This window comes from Euphorbia lathyris, chromosome 10 (genome assembly GCF_963576675.1).
Source record: "Euphorbia lathyris chromosome 10, ddEupLath1.1, whole genome shotgun sequence".
Lineage (NCBI taxonomy): Eukaryota > Viridiplantae > Streptophyta > Magnoliopsida > Malpighiales > Euphorbiaceae > Euphorbia > Euphorbia lathyris.
This window is the reverse complement of record NC_088919.1, coordinates 58,350,026-58,358,312: the sequence shown is the minus strand read 5'-3', so window position 1 is coordinate 58,358,312 and position 8,287 is coordinate 58,350,026. Positions and strand designations below refer to the sequence as shown.

General features: G+C 34.0%; 1 pseudogene; it reads left to right on the top strand.

Annotated features, from left to right (window-relative positions):
- Positions 1-4,679: 4,679 nt before the first annotated feature.
- LOC136209668 (iridoid oxidase-like) lies at positions 4,680-7,753 on the top strand (annotated as a pseudogene).
- Positions 7,754-8,287: the final 534 nt, after the last annotated feature.

Here is an 8,287-nt window from a genome sequence, read left to right as displayed (position 1 = left end):
ACCTTGATAGCCTGAGACATAGGCTATATATAGTCATGAAGCCGTAACTTTCAGTAACTAGAAAGTCTCCATTAATGTTCCATTAATGGCGGTTACTGGTTTCCTTTAAGTTGGCTATTAGCTAATTGATAGCTCATTAATGGTCTTTATAGCCGGATTGGCCCAGCCGTTCTAATGGCGGATTGAGTGTTTATGGAGATTCGCCTCACAGGTTCGCTCGCGGGTCTCTTTTGGTGAGACCTTAGTGATCCGCCCGTCGGATCTCTTTGTTTCTATACGCCGCGGTATTCCCGTATTAGTTGATCAACACGTGGTGTTCTTCGGCGAATATCTCTTTTGATCCTTGGGATAATATCACAATGTTATCATTGTTGGAAATTGTTGTCCTTTGGACCATATCCGAAGTTTGGGTGATCTCTCCATCTGACATTATAAGTAGGTGAATATAGGTCATATCTCCTTTGATTTTGCTGATTTTGAAAATTCCCCATAGCATTGACTTGTTCTTCCTCTCGGATAGCGTGACAAACATCAGTTGGATGGTCAGGACTCGAACAAATTCCACAAGTTTTCACTTGTTGAGTGTTTCCCAATAATTCTTTCTGCACAAATGAAGTAAGAATATCAAGTCATTTTTCAACTGAAGAGCTACTTACTTCATTCACTTTAATTTCAGACACATCTTGGCGAGAGCCAAACTGTTGAGCATTCGCAGCAACTCTTGTAATTAGATTCCTTGCCTCAGTGAGAGTTTTGTCCACTAAGGCTCCACCACTAGCAGCATCTATCAGATTCCTGTCAGACAAGATTAGACCTTCATAAAAATATCGAATTAAAAGTTGGTCACTTATCTGATGGTTGGGATAGCTAGTACATAATTGATTGAATCGCTCCCAATATTCATGAAGATTTTCTCCAGTGATTTGGCGAATTCCAGATATATCCTTTCGGATTGAAGTAACTCTTGAAGCTGGAAAAAACTTCTCAAGGAATTGTTTTTGCATCTTGGTCCATGTATTGATGGATTGAGGTGGGAGATAATACAACCAGTCTTTGGCTGTATCCATTAATGAGAATGGAAAAGCACACATTTTGACTTGCTCCACTGTGACATCCCGTGGTTTCATACTAGAACACACCACATGTAGCTCTTTAAGGTGCTGGTGTGGATCTTCACCTGAAAGACCACGGAAAGTAGGCAATAAGTGTATTAAACCAGATTTTAATTCAAAATTTACCTCTAAATCAGGGTATTCAATGCAGAGAGGTTGTTGGACTGTATCCTGATTGTCCAAATTTCTGAGAGTTTGTTCTGCCATTTCTATTTCTTCTTCAAATTCACTTGATGAATCACTAGCTAATGAACTGGATTCTGAAGAATTAATTGCCAAGCCCAAACCAAGTGACTTTGCTTCTTTCTTTTCTCTTGCTTGCTTCCTTAATCGACGAGTAGTTTTCTCTATCTCAGGATCAAATATAGGTATACCTGTACGAGAAGAACGAGGCATAAACTATTAAGAACAATATGACTAGAAATAATTCTGTTAAGACGCCAGTCCCCAGCAACGGCGCCAAAATTTGATGAGTGTCGAATTCACCAAAAATAAAATACCTACTCTTGGAATCCAAAAACTGTAGTAAATATGGAGTAAGGTCGAATCCACAGAGACTGGTAGAATTATAACTTTTCAAAATTAACAATTAAAAGTTAAAGGGGGGGGGGGGGGGTTTGGTTTGTAGAATTGAATAAATAGAAAATAACAAATAATAATAAAATAGGAGAAAAATTAAATAGTTGAGAAATATATATGAGAAAGATTCCAGCTAGAGGTTAGGTTTGAGTCTTGAATTGAACAATTGATCATCGATCATAGAAAATATAATTTCAACCCTTCAAATAAATTAGCTATGGTTATTAAAAAGCATTAACAACCTATCTCTTCTTACCGATTGGACAATTAAGAAAAGCTCATTAATTTTCCCTAATCAATTAAACAATTCCAAACAAGCTTCAGAATTTAATTTGTTTGAAAGCATTAAAGTATGAAAGAGATAACAATTCTACTCAATAATCACTAAAGCAGGATTATTTAAAGCATATCAATTACATTCACAACATAAGTTAAAAGCTTGTCCACAATTAACTATGTTATTTGCTACTTGCATCAGATGAATTAAACGATTACGTATTTAAACATCTAATTAGCAAAATGATTACAAGTAAATAATCAAATCAATGATTCAATTAAATCATGCAATACGAACAAGAACATAATAGAAATTGATTACTTGAAACAGATGAAAAAGATTAAGTACAGAATGATCTCCCAATTGATTGTTCAAGACCTAAAAACCTCTAGCTAGAAATTGGAAATTAGTTCATATTGGAGGAAAAAAAAGTCATGGAAGAATGATGATGCATGAAGAGCCTTTGATATTTTTTTCTTGTTCTCTCTGTGTGTGTCTTATTTTATGTGTGTGTCCTTCCCCCAAATGTGGTTATGACTGTCTCTTTTTATAGCTTTCACAATTGTGCCTCTTGGCTTTCAAGAGAGAGAAAAACTGACTCTTATTAATTCCTCATAAAAAGAAACTCAGCTTTAGGATTAAACTCTAATTAGGACTATTTAAGAAAATCCTAATAGAGTTAAAATCTCATAAATATTATATATGTCAAGAATCTCATAACATAAGTCATCAATTCTCCATTAAATACTTATTGATCGACAAGCATAGGTTAGGACAGATCATCATTTGAAACTCCTTTTCATCACATGACTTGACAAGTTTCTTCACATTCTCTTTAAACTCCATAGAATCACCATTTTAACCATCAATTTGAAATTGAGTTTCAAAAATACCTATAAAACAGAAAACAAGGTAAATGTGCACCTAAACAACAAAACTAAAACTAAACCCTAAGGAATTAAGATATAAAAATATGTATAAATATGGACCTATCACATATGTTTATTGTCGATTTCAATAGAAAAAGGCGGAAAGAATGTAAGTATCTACTGTATTTCTGCGCTCCTCTTCTCTCTTTCCAGAAAAGGACTTCGCAAAATGAGTTTGCTTTACATTTTGCGAAGCCTACTAAGCATAAATCATCATCTGGAGTAGTATTTTCTCCAGAAAATAACTTCGCAAACTTTGTAGTTTCGCAATATGCGAAGCAAAATCATCCTTGTCAGGTTGTATTTCTCTTCGCATACTTCACAGTTTCTCAATATGTGACGTAAAATAATCTTTTGTCAGGTTGTATTTCTCTTCACATACTTCGCAGTTTCGCTTTCTGCGAAGCGTTTCTTTCATTATTTCCCTAAAATGACTTAATTTTTGTGAAAGTTGAATACAAAAGCATCAAATTCAAGTATCCATTTAGCTTGAATACAAATGTATCAATCACAGTGAGGGGTGATTGAGATGTGATGAAAAAAGTGAAGACCAAATGTTATATAGTTCCTTTTGCTTCTCAACTTCTTCCCAAAGGTCATTAATTCTGTATGATGCTGCCGATTTTTCTTGCTTCTGTAAAGCCTGGTGCTCATGTCATTGTTGGGGTTTAGGGTCTAGGGTTTAGAGTTTGAATTATTGTTGCACTCTTATTGTAAATTTTGATCATATTATGTTTTTGATGTCATTTTGCTATACATGTTGTTTACTCGTGTATATTTTAGGCAAATAACATATACTACTTCATATTTTCTCCAAACTGCAAAATCCGAGCAAAAACTGTGAAGGTAAATACTACTTCAATACATGAATTGCTTCGCAGTTTTCGAAAACTGTGAAGCAAACTCATTCTGTGAAGTAGTTTTTCTATTCGCAGGCTTCGCAGTTTGCGAAAATCCAAAGTAAAATCATATGCGAGAAGTACTATCCTGGAAAAAACGTACAAAATGCGAAAAAACGGAGTGTCAAGTTTGCAAGAAGAAAAATTTTACGAAACGAAGAAAGAAACGAAGAGAGAAAGAAGAAAGAGTAATAAATTTCTAAGTTGTTATATATATATATATATATATATATATATATATGAAGGACATTTTGGAAAAGTCACAAACAATGGCGGAGACAGAGGTCCGGGGCCCTCTGACCGCCGGAACCACCATGGCCACGAGTAGTTTTGGCCCCCTGTCTCCACAAAATTTGAGGTTGTGGTGGTTCTGCCCCCCGTTTTTATGAAATTTAGATTTGGTGCTGAATTAGCATACCAAAATTGGCCCAGGTACTCTCCAAATTTTTTTTTTTGGCTTTTTAGGCCTCTCTAATTCCAAAATTCTAGTTTTTTTGGCCTATAAATTTCTAATTTTTTTTACCTATTAGGTCCTCAATAAATCCAAACTTCTAATTTTTTTTGGGCCCTGTTAGATCATCATTAAATCTAAATTTCTAATTTTTTTTTTGGCCTTTTAGACCCTTATTAAATCTTTTTTTTTTTTTGCCTGTTTTTCTAATAAATATAACTAAAAAGCTAGTGATTAACCTCAATATTTATGGACCAATTATATAAAACCCTACATGACTTTTTGTTAACACAAGAAGCTAATATATAATCAATTCTCCAACTCTATATTTTCCACTGGTTTCGTCAGCAGTCATATCACATAGTTCCTTTAGGTTGCTATGTATATAGAAGCAGAATTACATAGCTAAATGCATATATTAAAAAAAAAAAACAAATGGAGTGCAACTTTAGTAGTCCTCTTGCTTGGTATGGTCTTATCTCTTTAATATCTCTGATTCTGATGTTGAATCAGAAACTGAAACACAGGAAAATTGGTGCCAATCAGCGACCTCCAGGGCCAGTAGGTTTGCCAATCTTGGGAAACATTTTGGATCTTGGAACATTTCCACACCAAAATTTGTACAAACTTAGATTCAAGTATGGTCCTGTGATTTGGTTGAGACTTGGCTTCACTAACACACTTGTTATACAATCTGCAAAGGCAGCTCAACAGCTTTTCAAGAACCATGATGTTTCGTTTGCTGATCGAAAACTCTCTGATGCTTTCACAGCTCGAAACTACTACCAGGGGTCTCTTGCTGTATGCCGGCACTGTAAAAAATATCATTTAAATCAAACGTTTAAGTTTATAGTTAAGTCTCAATTATAATAACTTTTATTATAATCTCTAACACGCTCTCGTATTTGAAAGCCTCTTGAGTTTAAAGTATTCAGTGTTAAAAAATTAGCCGACTAAATACCGCCTAGGCGCCTTAAATTGAAAAGCCCATCCAATTTTTCTTGATTGGGTCCTCTTAGACATTTTTTGGCCCCCTTGCCAGGGCGGTTGCCTAAGAGTTGATCGAAACAAAAAAAAATAAATAATTATTTATTTTTACTTTATTATAATTCAGTTTTGAATATTGTAGCATTATTATTTATGAATTTTATTTATTATATTGAGATATTTTTGTTTAATTGTATTCTCTACTTGTTTTAATGATATATATAGTTTAAGATTTTAAATATATTGTTTCATAATTTTTTATGAATTATATACTTATGGACATTCATTTATACTTATTTGAGTCATTTCAATAAATAATTGTTGAAATGTTGTTGTTGCCATGTATATACATGTTCATTTTATATTAAATCATTTTATATTATTATTTTTAAATAGTAAAATATATATTTTTAATTGCATTTGTGCAATGATTTGTTTATTAACAAATAAGAATGCATAAATATACAAATCTGATTCATCTGTCCGTCCCATTAGCGTTTAACGTTTTTTACAACTTTGAAAACATGTAGAACACTAGCTCATTTGTTATGTTAACTTTATTTTTTTTAATAAATGAGAGTTGTCAGGATCAAAAGTCTTTATCACTCGTCTAAGAGGCTTTGATACCATATCAAGTAACCATTTGAACTAAAAGGTTAAGATGATAGTTTATGTCCAATAATAGTTTTTATTGTAATATATAACAGGTATGGATCCAATTGGCGAACTCTTCGCCGCCTGGTTACACTTGAACTCATGACTAGCAAGAAGATCAACGAGTCTGTTCATGTTCGGAGAAAGTGCGCCGATGAGATGATACGATTAATGGAGGAAGATTCAGCAGCTGCTCGCGCAAAAGGAGAATCGGGAGAAATAGTGTTTTCTCAGTATGTTTTTGTTATGGCATTTAACTTGATAGGCAATCTTATTTTTTCCAGGGATCTTGTTGATTCTCATTCTGAAGAAGGTTTTGAATTCTTTGATGCTTTGGAAAAACTGATGAAATGGAGTGGAAAGCCTAATTTGGTTGACTTCTTCCCGTTCTTGAAAGTGTTTGACCCGCAGAGGATCAGGAAAAACATGGAGATTGACTTGGGACGAACTATGAATATAGTGGAGAAGTTTATGAAGGAAAGGATTGAAGAAAGAGAGAGAAAAGACTTTTTGGATTCTATTTTGGAGTTTGAAGGTGATGGAAAAGGAGGAGGAGCTCATAAGATGTCAACTCACAATATGCTCATAATCATACTGGTAAGTTTGCCTGCTTTCTCGGTTCGAAGCATGTCATGTATTCTTTAGGTGAATCTTCTCACAATTAAAGCTTTCTGTATATCATTCTTTGCAGTTGTGGAACCATCAGACTTATTTTTCTAAATAAGATTTATATTTATATTCATGAGAGGAATTACAGGGGCTCAAGGAGGATCCGTCGACCCCTTGACTCTAGGAGGATAGAGCAAAAACTAAGATTTTACCGACAGAAAATTGCATAGTTAAAAATAAAAATCCGTCGGTAATTTCCTTATTGATAGAATCTGTTCAGTGTTGTTGAGAATGAGGACAGATATGTCCGTCGCTGATTTTTATTCCAAAAAATTATGTTTATTCTTACTAAATTGTTGTTCACGGAGCCTTTTGAAACTTTTGTTCTGGTTCCGTAGCTGTCTACACTGTGCCCTTAATATAATTAAATTAACTAATCGTAATTGAATATCGAATCTCTAAGTCTGGAATTTATATACTAATTACATGTTATGTATCTAGGAAATGTTTTTTGCTGGAACAGAAACTACAAGCCGAACTACTGAATGGGCAATGGCAGATCTTTTGAACAACCCAAAATCAATGAAAAGAGTTAAAGAAGAACTTAATCGAGTTGTCGGACCAAAAAGGAAAGTTGAAGAGAGTGATTTGGTTGAATTGCAATACTTGCAGGCAGTGATTAAAGAAACATTGAGATTGCATCCTGTTCTCCCATTTTTACTTCCACGAAACACACTAGAAGAAACAAAGTTCATGGGATATGTTATACCTAAAGATACACAAGTCTTTATAAACGTGTGGGCAATAGGAAGAGACCCTGATTCATGGGAGACCCATTAAGTTTCAAGCCTGAGAGATTCCTCAACTCTGATATTGATTATAAAGGGCATAACTTTGAGTTAATTCCATTTGGATCTGGAAGAAGGATATGTGTGGGCATGGCGTTGGCTGATCATGTACTTCACTTCACCCTTGCTTCTTTACTTCACTATTTTGATTGGGAGATTGATAGTAATTATGTTGCGGAGACCATAGACATGAAAGAAAAGTTGGGATTTTCAGTTAGCAAGCTTTTTCCCTTGAAAGTAATTCCAAAAAGATCAAGGTAGAATGGTGATCATCAAGAAAAAAAGCTATGCATTTTCCCTTGTTGATATTTATTTTTCTAAATCTGTGATTGATAAAGATAAATGTCTTGAATCATAAGTAATTGTATTTCTAGTCTAGTTTTGTATTCTTCCACGCCTCTAGCTTGTATATTTGGGCAATACACGTTTACTATAATAAGTGTATACATTGTGTTTGTGGAATACAAGTTGAAAATTATTCGACAAATATTATTGTTATATGGTATTAGAGCCTTTTAGGTTTAAACACCAAACATCTTAACTAGATTTACAATATCTAGTTCCTTTCCAGCAATGAATAACAATTTGTTCATAACCAATGGTTCGCTAATCTTTCACGCAATTTACCAGTTAAGGTTAACCATACCAATTTCTTTCTATGGAAAACCCAGTTACCTAATGTATTGAAAGGGTGTCGGCTTTTTCACCATGTCAATGCATCCTTGTTGGTCCCTAATAAGGTTAGATTAGTTACAAAAGGGAGGGGGATGGATGAAACTATTGGTTAATTTAACCCTTTAATAAAATTTTCACTTTTAGTTCAATAGCAAGCACATAGGCAAACTTTGGAATTAGAGCCAAGTTCTGTTTATTGAGTTTATCAGTTTACATCGTTTGATTCTACTTTTGACTTTTGCACTCAGAGGACAACTCTTTTAGTAG